Source organism: Sorghum bicolor, chromosome 7 (genome assembly GCF_000003195.3).
Source record: "Sorghum bicolor cultivar BTx623 chromosome 7, Sorghum_bicolor_NCBIv3, whole genome shotgun sequence".
In the NCBI taxonomy this organism is placed as follows: Eukaryota; Viridiplantae; Streptophyta; class Magnoliopsida; order Poales; family Poaceae; genus Sorghum; species Sorghum bicolor.
Window position 1 is genome coordinate 65182666 of NC_012876.2, and position 12218 is coordinate 65194883.

Genomic DNA, 12218 nt, shown 5'->3' on the forward strand with positions numbered 1-12218 from the left:
CCTTTTGAAGGTAATCCAAAATTTACGTATTTCATTTCTCTGTTTTTGGATTATTTTGGATCGACTCAGTTTTGTGCATTTCGAATACTTGATGATTTGGACTTGGTTTAGTTGAGATTGATTTTTAATTTTTCACGGCAGAATCAAAGGTCTTTATGTTGGTGAGATAGTACACTAAATGCAAAGTTGGTTTTGGAGATCAGGATAAATTAAGCATTGGTCATCTTTTAATCCGATTTGGTGGCTTACTTTTATATGCTGATGTGTTCTCTTTACGACTGTTCCAATATCAAATACCCTTGTTATTTTGTATAATGTTCCAAGTTTATCTGGCTGGCCTGACTTGATATCAGCACTGAATTTATGGCTACTTCTATTGTGTGATACTTGTGGAATATGGTTCATTGAACTTCCACCATGATGTGACCGAATAACCAAATCAGACGAAGCAGATCTGCTAGATTGAAAACTAGTGCAAGATCTTCACTGGGGTTCAACGTTGAATGATGCCCACCCTATTTTGTATCTTCTTGCTCATGCAACTCAGTAATGCAACTTTGCAACTAGTCTACTTGCTCAGCCCAACAAGGCTGAACGTGAACAGGTTGTCATGGCACCTGGCCCATGGCAAACGACAATTTTCAACTAGAAAAAAAGTACTTTAGGACCCTCAACTTTCACGAAAGTCTGTTTTTCATCCTTAAACTTCAAAATCGGGTAAAACTCTCAATTTTTGAAACCATGCATATTACGTCCCTGACATGGTTATGAGCGGTTTTGAAATCAGTTGTGTCTTTTTTTATTTTTATTTATATTTATTTTGACTGAATATTGTAAAATTATAGTAAATCATATAAAATTAATAAAATAGTAAATTTGATTTTGTTGGACTCCAGATAAGTAGATCTACACAGTGAACATATAATATGGTATGTTTTAGTACGAAGTTTTTGTTGTAGCTTTTGATTTGTGTTTTTCTATAATTAATTAAAATAATTCATAGCTATAGGTTGTATGGTCCAATTGTGATGAATTTTTTTTATGTAGGGCTAGTTATTATATGTTTAAACTTTTTTGGGAAACTATTATATGTTTAAACTGTGGTAAAGATTTCATATTCATTAGATCATGTATAACTTAATTATAGATTTATTAAAATTTAACAAGCATAAACCTAAATAAATCTATAACTAAGTAATGCATAATCTAATGAGTATGAAATTTTTACTACAACTCAAGCATAGAATAATTAGCCCATCATATAATTTTCATCACAATTGGGCCATAGAAACTGTAGCTATAATTAGTCTAATTAATTACAGAAAAGCATAGATCTAAACTACATCAAAAAATTTGTACTAAAAAATACTATATTATATATTTAATATGTAGACTTACTCATTTGAAGTCCAACAAAATTAAGTTTTCTATTTTATGATTTTTATGTGATTTACTGTGATTTTTTAAAAAATTTAGCCGAAATAAATAAAAAAAAGACAAAACCGCTTTCAAAACCGGTCAGGGATGTAATGCGTACGGTTTTAAAAGTTTAAGGACCCATGATGATTCAACAGAAATCTCGATCAGCAAGTCAAGATTCATTACTCATTTTTTTTGAAAGTCATTGGGTGTGTTTGTTTTTTTGGCCAACTTCTAGCATGGCTAGAATCTTAGCCTGCTTTCATCAAACAAACTCCTGGTTGTTTGGTTCTCTGTCTTATGTTAGCCTAGCTAATCTTAGGGTGTATTTGGTTACCTGGTTTATTTTGATATACTTATCTCTTCTCTGAACCAGTAAAATTACCCATTGAGACATTTTGTCGAACAAGTGGTGGGGGTGCCTGCACATGCTTTGAGGCTACGGCCACGACGCCGCCCAAGTCCTCTTCAGCCCGCTCTTGCTCTAGGGCTACACCATGGCCATCGGCTTGTCTAGGCCCACGGCCACCACCACTACCCGACAGCCACGGAGACGACGCATGACACCAGAGATACGATTTAGAGAGCCACAGAGACGATCACAAAGAGCCATGATTCAAAGAGCCATGGACACGATTCAAAGATCCACGGACACCTGGCAGCCACGGAGACGATGCTTCGGGACGTGATTCGATGGATGGAAGAGGAGCCTTGGGAGGAAGATCTGTGTAGCTAACTAGCGGCGAGCCGAGCTTCGAGCAGCGTTGAGTCGACGTCCCGTACTCCATGGATTGATTGAAGCAGCAACAGGCGAGCAATTGAGTGGAAGTCAACGAGCAGGGCCATTGCTCGTACGGGTCCTCGGCAGCGAGTGCGTCCTTGCCCTTAGGCCTCGTTGTGTAGGGCTGCGCAGAGAACAAACCCGAGGAAAGACAGCACGAAGAACAACAACAATGGTCACCGTGGTCCGGGTGGCCATGGTGATGGCACGTCGCCGGCAGAAAGGAGATGTCAAGCTTCTGGGATCCGCGGAGGCGAAGAGGAAGAGGCACGCGACCACCATGATCAAGGGCGTGGAGAGCAGCCTCGCCACACCCATGGTGATATTGCGTAGCATCGCGTACGCCATGGAGTTATTGGGATGGAGTGCGACCTGCGCGGGGAGGGGAGGTGAACAGCAGGGAGGGAGGTGTTGCGAAACACACGAAGAGCTGGACAGAAAAATAACGGTTGAATTGGGCGTTCAACCTGGGCCCAGCTTCAATTGTACAATTCAACCAAAGGCAGAGCTGACCATCCAACCAAACACAACATGTATATTTGGACCTTGTACATTGTTGGCGTATGTATTTTACTACTTGTACATATGTGGACCTTGTACATTTGGTTCTCATACAGACATATATTGACAGGCTATTTGGTTCTCAACAGTAACATCGTACTTAGTGTGTGTTTGGTTGGGATCGCTAAAGTTTAATATGTACTGTAGTATTTTCGTCTTATTTGAAAATTATTGTCCAATTATAGATTAATTAGACTTAAAAGATTCGTCTCGCAAATTACTCTCTGACTATGCTTTTAGTTTCATAAATAGTTTATATTTAGTACTTTATGTCTTTGATATAACTGGCAAGTTTACCGAATGACAAACACCCACTGTGATGATTGGCGGCACGGCATTCGTATTTTTCACGTGATGGACCGTACGGCGGCGTCTCGGGGGTGAATGGATATGGATGAGCTACCTGGATGGGCCTGCCTCATCCATCCGTCTCCGCCCGCAGGAAACGTACGGCGGCAGTCGCAGTGGCCGGTCTCCTCCGATCCGCCTATACTGGGACGACACGATCGAGGCCTGCTTCCGATCCGGCGGCTCCTGGCCTGGGAGAAGTGGCGGCCGTGCTCGCGATCGTCACGCGGCAACACGCAAAAGCATCAACGACGACGTACGACAGCCAGCCCCGGATCGGATCAGGCCAGCCGGGGATGCATATATATATATATATATATATATATATATATATATATATATATATATATATATATATATATATATATATATAAATAATAGGTACGTCATGGTCATGGATTTGACGCTAGCTACCAGCTGGTGCGCCATGCATGTAATTGGAATGGAATAGGCTTTGTTTAGATGTCTTTAAAATTCCAAAAGTTTACAGAATTTTTTGTCACATCGAATTTTTATATGTATATATAAATCATTAAATATAGATAAAAAATATAAGTTTGTTTTTTTAAATCACGAGACAAATCTTTTGAATATATGATTAGATACTAATTGCTAAATACAAACGAAAGTGATGTAGTAGTCAAATTCTAAAAAAAAAATTTAGATCTTAACAATGCTGCGTGCGTGCGCGAGCAACCTGTACCTGTAGATCGATCAACATGCGGCGTTAGTTATGCGTCGCATTGGTGTCAAACTCAAATTCAAAGTGGATTGGCGTCACCACGCATGCACACGGTACGGTGACCTGCTGGTGCTGGTGGGCACAATACAACACACAAGACACAGAAAGAATATACAGCACTTGCTCCCCACCTGCTGTCGTCCTTTGCCTAATTAAGCCGTGTCACCACCGAACAAAGATTTGACATTAAAAAAAGAGAGAGAGAGAAAACAGTCAAAAAAAAAGTACCAAATAAAGCCATGCATGCATGGGTCTAGTGATCTGAGAAACGTTCTATCTGATTCCTTCTGCTTACCACTAATAACAATGTACGTAACAACAGCTAGGTAGCTAGCTAGCTTTAAACAGACACGAGCTAGCACACAAATAAGTATATGCATGCATGTACGTGGTTTAATTATTAGGCCATCTCTATATGGATATCACGTTAAAAAGACAGAATCCGAGTCAAAAACCATATATTTGGACCAGTGGGGAAGATGAGAGCTAAATAATTAAACTTTTTATTATATATATACTTTCCAATGCACGAGAAATATAAATACCCCTCCACCGATCTCTGTATTTTTTTGTGCGAGACCCGGTTACAGACACAGACGCTCACAAATAAGAGCGCACACTTACTCCTATAAACGTACACATGCACACCCTACTCCTACGACTCTATTTGAAAAACCGAGTTGGATTGGTAAATCTCGAGAATGACGAAGTTACCACATGCCGCCTCGCTGTCGAGGGGCAGGTCGCCTACCAACACTATTAAATTCTAAAGTAAATCCAGAAAAATACGAGCACTCATGTCAAATCGGGGACTTAAACCCGCGTAGACAGAAGTTCCACCATAAAAAACACAACCAACTGATCTACGATCAGTTCGCGATCTCTTTATTGACAGGAGAGAATGTATAAGCTAGCAAAGAACATCTTACATGTGAAAATAATATGTAGAATAAGAGATGACATCTAAGAGTCAAGTACTTGATTCTTGCTACTGGAATTGCCATTGTATCTGCTTTAGCGTGGCGGATCGGATCGGATGAGAGCGTGAGTGCATACAGTAATCCAATAATATAGGACGGGACAGAGCGAGAGTACGCGTATAGGCTTGTTGAGTTCTAAAATTTTAGAAAACGATACTGTAGCACTTTCGTTTTTATTTAAAAAACATTGTTCAATCGTGGAGTAACTAGCCTTAAAAGATTCGTCTCACGATTTACAGACAAACTATATAATTAGTTTTTATTTCTATCTATATTTAATGTTTCATATGCATGTGCCGCAAGATTCGATGTAATAGGAAATTTTGAAAAGTTTTTGGTTTTTTAGGTAAACTAGACAAGGCCTAATATAAAACAGAGGACGAGAGCTAGTGTCATCATAGTCATGCATGTATAGCTCATACATACAGCTAGGTAGGAGAAGGGAGAGGGACGGACGGGGAGTCTTATCCAGAGCTAGCTGTCTGGACCCATGCAATGCAATCTGTCTGTTCTCCCGGCACCAAGCTAGCAGGCAAAGGCAAAGCCGGCCTGCGTCCGCCACCCAATCGGCAGCCTAAACTGCCAATAATAATTTATTTAACGTAGGACTTGCAAAGGCGACGCCGGCCGGCCTTCACTCGCACAGACGGCGATGTAGAGAAACCATGCAAAGTGGGCTTGTCCTTCCATTCCTCGGCCCCGTCCCGTCGTCCGCGCACAGTTGAGCTACAGTAGTCAGTAGGTGAGGTGAGGTGAATGCATGTATGAATTAAAAAAAAAGAAAATGGCAATTTCGTCATCATTAAAAATGGACTTCGCTACTTTACCATTCCGCAAATTGAATTCGCTACTTTGCTATTATAAAACGTGGTTATCACGCTCTTTTAGCCTATTACATAGTTTCTATTCCCGAATTACTCTTGCCTCTTCAATCTAAAATTCCTGTCGCCCTTCCCAGACCCATCCGCCACCACGCACCCTCCACCATCCACGGCGACGGCAGCCTCTTGACCCCGACGACGCGCCTTCCCCCATCCATGGTGGCAAAGGCCTCCTCACCCTGGCACGCCTCCTCCACCCTCGACGTGACCTCCTCACCTCGGGGCACCCTCCCTCTACCTCGGACGGCGCGCCCTCCTCACCCTGGCACAACCTCTTCCACCCCGGTGTGCCTCCTCCACATCGGTGGCGCTCCTCCTCCATAGAACACGAGGCAGATCCGGCATTGTGGTGGTGTCTCCTCTCCCCTCCACGCCGTGCATGCTCCCCCAAGTCCAACAGCTCTCCACCCCGGGCAGCACGGCTTCCTCCCGACCTCCCCTACCTCCGGCACGTCTTCCTGCCTCATCCCTCTCTGCTGGAGCTCGAGCAAGCAGCAAGGGAACATCGAGGCCGTGTCCTCCACGCATTCTCGCATCCTTGCGGCGGCAGCACGAGGCAGACCCTCGTGGCGTGCGCTCTTGCACCCTTGTGCGGTGTGCGCACCTCCACACCCCACGCAGCGCGCGTTCCTCTCCCGCCAATCCGGTGGCGCGCGGCTCCTTGCCGGCTGCCCCAGCCATGGTCGAGGATACGAGGTTCATAGGGGCAGAGGTAATTTGGGGATACAAATTGGGTAGCGGACTAAAATGGTATTCTAGCGTGATGACCGCGTTTCATAATGACAAAGTAGCGAATCCCATTTGCAGGATATATAGTAAAGTAACGAAGCTCAGTTTTGAGGATGGCGAAATTGCTATTTTCTTGAATAAAAAGGCTAGTGCAACCAACAACGCAGATCGAGACACCGCGAGCGAGGTGCTAGCTGCCGATTAGTGACTAATTGGTTCCATTATGCCAAAGGACTCTAGCTCAATAGGTTAGAGCTTTTTAACGGTATCCTCCTAATCCTTGCTTAATGAAAAAATGGGTGGGGCCATCATTCCCCGTAATTGGTTGCATTATTGACCGTGGAAGAGAAAAGGCTGTGTTGAATCTTTTTTATTCGTTTGAGTTTATCTACCAAATCTATCAACTATTCAGCAGTATTTTTCTCTCCTAATAAATTAAGGTAGCTTTTCATATTGCGTTCGTGCGTGCGTTCCGAAATGCTCAAGGAGACAGACAGCAATACGCGGCTAGTCTGACCCATGCATGTATACAGACTCAGCATATATAGCGCAGGAAAAGGTCGATCTATATCATCGTCCATGCATGCATGCAACGCAACGCACACAGGTAAGTCAGCATGCATTTCATTCGTGCGCACCGCGCCGGTGTCGGCCTACCGTTGCTCATCTCTCATCTCATCCGATTCTGATCCGTTCCGTTCACCGGGTGGTACACATATGCATTTCCGGATGACGGGACGACGGCACATGCATTTGGTGAGGCACTACAGCTTCTTCAATAGTACCATAAAGCTGTTTGGAGCTGTTTTATATCACATCGATATATATTTTTTAAATAAACAGTTTTACATATCAATTTTTTTAAAAAACCTGCTCTCACGGAGAATTATATTGTTGTATGATAAAGCTGGAAAATACACTAGTAGGGAACAAACTTTCGGTTCTAGGCTTTAGTCACAACCATTTTTGGACTTGGGACTTAACAAAAGGATTAGTTCCGGTTGGAGCTACTAATCGAGACTAAAGTTTGTTCTTCAACAGTTAGAGTATTCATATTGCACGCATATACAACCTCTTCAAATATTTGTATATATGTAGTTCATATATTTTAGTGTGTTATTTATGTATAATGATCGAATAGAACCTTATGTGTATGTACATTAGCAGTGTAGTATTCGTATCCAAATAGCTAATTGAAATAAAAAAGAATTGAATTGAAAAGAAATCATAAAAAGAAAAGGAAAGAAATAAAAAAGAAACTCCTTAGTACCGGTTGGTGTTGGAACTAAATATGGCAATTTCGGAGCAAGGGTCTGGGAGCCCATTTAGTCCCGATTGGTATAGAAACCGAAACTAAAGGTTCACTTTCAATTCCGGTTCCCATAACCGGGCTAAAGACGGGGAGGGGGGGGCTTTGATCCCGAATTGGCAATCCTGATTGGAAAACCAGAACTAAAAAGGGTTTCCCAACCAAAGACTGATGCTCAGTCCTGCTGTGCACTAGTGATACAAGTTTCTCTCATCTTTCAGCTGCACCAGTGAGCCACCCCTAGCATGGACAAACGTCGAATTTGCTTCGGGAGCAGGAAAGGACAGGCTCAGCCGCTGAAAAACGCATAAGTGCATCCTCAATGGCTCTCGACTTCGATAGTTGAGTACGCCCTATGTAAAAAAGAGAGATTAACTAAAATCATCGCGGTAGTGAGTCTTCAATAGCCTATCTTGCATGAGTCTCAAAATATTTTGTGTCTAATATACTTCCTCTGTCTCTAAATATCTGTCACTGTTGGTGCGCGCGCCACAAGTTTAACTCTATTTATAAAAAATACATGTAATATTTGTATATCTAAATAAATTTATTAAAAATCTAGAATTAAAGATCTTTCTAATTTGGTATTAATTCTTTACCATAAATATTAATAATTTTTAAATATATATTTTGTCAAAGTTGTTTCTTGAAAAACACAAATATTTAAAGATAGAGAGAGTATGCATCATACTCTGACCACTCAGTCTACCGCTTTATCTTTTAAAAAAAATAATTTTAAGCCTCCACGTTAGCCAGCTAGCTATTTGTGCACGCCGTTGAGGATACTCCGAGCCACCAAGGCATGCAGCCAGCCACGATTGCGTCGTGAGAGTCGGCATGGATACACTCATGGAACGAGCATATAGTAGCGAAAAAGAAGAAGTAATTGGAGAGGATAAATAAAAAAGAAGAAATGAGTAGGAAATTATGATCATTTTTGTACTATGATATGATGAGCTGTTTATTTTATCAAACGCTTTCAAAAATAGCTTGTACGGTAAAGCTGCTCGTGATGTTAAAGCGTAAAAAGAAAACCTGAAGCAGAGTTGTTCCAAAGGTACCATCCGAAAAGTCCGGTGCATGTAGACACAGTTTTTTTTTTTTTGACAACAACATGTAGACTCATGTTGTCCGAGCCATGATTAACATGTAGCCTGATTTACTACCATTGAATGCTCACCAACACGGAGTATTTAGATATTGTTTAGTTCTTTCCCAAAAGTTTACACCATATCATATCGAATAATAAGACACATGCATAGAGTATTAAATATAGATGGAAAAAATAATTAATTGCACATATTACGACTACTTTACGAGACGAATCTTTTAAATCTAATTAGTTTATGATTTGACAATAAAATACTATAATAATACATGTGTCAATAATGGATTCATTAGACTTAGTAAATTCGTCTACATATTCTGTAATTTATTTACCCCATTTGACACCCCTATGTAAACCCGAGGTGATACCCCAAAATTTTACAATGTGGAACTAAGCAATGCTACTCCCTCTGTTCCAAGAAACTTGATGTTTCGGTATTAAAAAAAAATCCTAAAAACCTTGATGTTTTAGCACTTGAACAATTGGCAGCGTCTATATATCAGCTTAAGATCGATATGTCTCTACATATTCATTTTAATGAAGAATTACTCCTTAATTAACATGGTTTACCTTTAATAAATAGGGATACATACATGGGTAGTTTCTGTGGATTACTCATCTATCTAAAAACACATCCTAAAAGATAGGTAGTATTATTTTTGTCCATATCTTTGGCCCCGCGCGCACCAATGCAATCTAGTTGTTTACATACTACGTACAACACACACGGAGACGGCCACTCCATGGGTGCTCAAATTAGACCGCGCCGTCTAATCCGTGGACCTTATATGCCGCGCGCGTGCGTAGGTGACACCACCATTATTCTAATTTCATCGATCGGAATCGTTGGATTGGACTCGCCGCCACCATTCAATACTAACGCCTTGTTTAGTTCCCAAAAAATTTTGCAAAATTTTTCAGATTTTCCGTCACATCGAATCTTTAAACACATGTATGAAGTATTAAATATAGACAAAAATAAAAACTAATTGCACAGTTTGGTCGAAATTGACGAGACGAATCTTTTGAGCCTAGTTAGTTTATAATTGGATAATATTTGTCAAATACAAACGAAAAAGCTACAGTGTCGATTTTGCAAAATATTTTGGAACTAAACAAGTCCTAAATGGCATCACACCATCTATCTAATCTACTCTCGTTGCATTGTTCGATCCCTTGTTGGTGGGGTGCACCGCTGACCGTCAGATCGTCCAGTGTGACAGTATATATAGTCCATCCTGACGTCGCTAGAGAGGACCTTCCTCTTCCTTTTGTTTTTTTTTCTTCAGGATCAAATGCACTTAAGTAGTACTCACTTCGTTCAAAAAAAATATCACTTTGGATTCATATCGGTTAAACTTTCTTAAATTTAATTAAATTTATAAAAAATAGTATCAATATTTATATCTCTAAATACTAATTATATATATAATTAAAGTTAAAATTATTTGACTTCTCGAAAAGTGAGAATAAAACTCTTCCTAGGACAGACCTTTCTGTAGGCAAACCACCACTAGACATTTTTGTTAAGCACTCCGCACTGATTATATATAGTAAAGCTTATGGAATTGTTGTGGTCTAATAATGTTTCCTCTATTGTTCTTACATTTGATATACAGGATGGTCTAGTAAAGCTAACATGGCACGGCCAGCATACCATGCCTTGTCTCATGATGTGCTGTCTCCTTGGCCAATTAGTTTTTGAAGAAAATCCTTGGCCAATTAGTTGAGGACTGAACTCGATCATGCACCTACTACGGCTGCATGCATATCTCCACTCAAGCAAATATCTTTGGGAACTTTAGAATTTGGACCCAATGCTGCATAATGCTTACTAATGGTAATTGATTTGCAGGGCGTCTCTTCTCTCCATGATTCTGAGAATCGTCCAAAAGTGCGTACGCAACCGGTTTGATTTTTTTAAAGTAGTGAGATATAATGCGACGCTTGACAACTTGCGTGGACACTTGAGTTGACCTCATAAGTCATAAGTAGTGTGTGTGTGTGTGTGTGTGTGTGTGTGTGTGTGTGTATGGTAGTACGTAGCTTGTGCAAATTAAAGTGTGCTTGCTATTCTATTTCATGCATGTATATATAGGCAAATTTAGAGTAATGACGCCACCTTGTTAACCGCAATATATAGGAACTACTCCCTCCGTAGAAGCAATAGCTGAAAGATGTGCCTCGTGATTACTATTGTCATTTGAAACCCCGTAAGGAGGAGGTATACCCTCCTCTGTCCTTAAAAAGTACAATTATAGATTTGAAAAGGTCAGTTCAATGTATAGAAAATTGTATCAATACTTATGTGTCTCTAAAATGATTTAATATAAAAAATGTATTTTATAACTAATTTAGTGATACTTACATGTAGGTGTTAATTAGTATTTTGCATATAGATTTGGTCAAACATAAATTTGTTTGATTTCTCAAAATGTAAGAATTATATATTTTTTTTGGATGTAGCAATTACATCATTATATTGTCTCTACATTGTACTGCATGTTCGGACCGCGGGCCCAGTGAAATCATGTGTTGCATGAGAAGACACAGTTTTCCTTATCCTCTAGGACTCTCTGATAAAATAAATAATCAGCCTGATGAAGTACTCCCTCCATCCAAAAATGAATGTTAGAAAAATTATGTCAGCCAAACAAATTAAAGTTAATACTTTTTATATAACTTTTATTTAAAGTTCAAAGTGTTTGATTTCTCGAAATACGAGAATCGCAATTTTTTATGGACCGAGAGGGAGTAATAAGCTAAAACAGTTTAGTTTCTCTCTCTTCTTCTCCTTGTAGGTTTTCAGAGTCTATCCCTATTCCCTAGTTAGCAAGGAGAAATTTTCAGAGTCTATCCTTCTCCCAATCATTCATGCCTGATGGAACATGCATCCATGCACGATAATTAGTGGAGCTAGACGTCACATGATCCAAGCTTGTTTCCCCTCTACTAATCCAGCGCCCAAAAGAATAAAAAACTTGTCGTGACAAAACTTGAAACCACTCACTCGTGCCTTTTTGTGTACAAAATATCATGCATCCAGACCCAGTGATGCTTGTATATATGATAGCCAAAAAGAAACGCAAAGCAGAGAGAAAAGCTGCGTCGTCTCTATCTAACCGCACTCGTTTCGTGTCATTAACAAGAGTCCGGAATAATTTAATCCTAGTGTATTTAGAACGACGTCTACGTGAAAGCTTCAATAGTTGGACTGCTACCTGCTACGTGTCTGTCATTAGGAGATCGAGAGAGCTGATTCAAGAGGAGGGCATCACCAAAACAACATCATGTGCTATTGGAGCACCAGTGTAACACCCTAAAATTTACTCCTTTTGAAATATAGATAAAATTATTTAA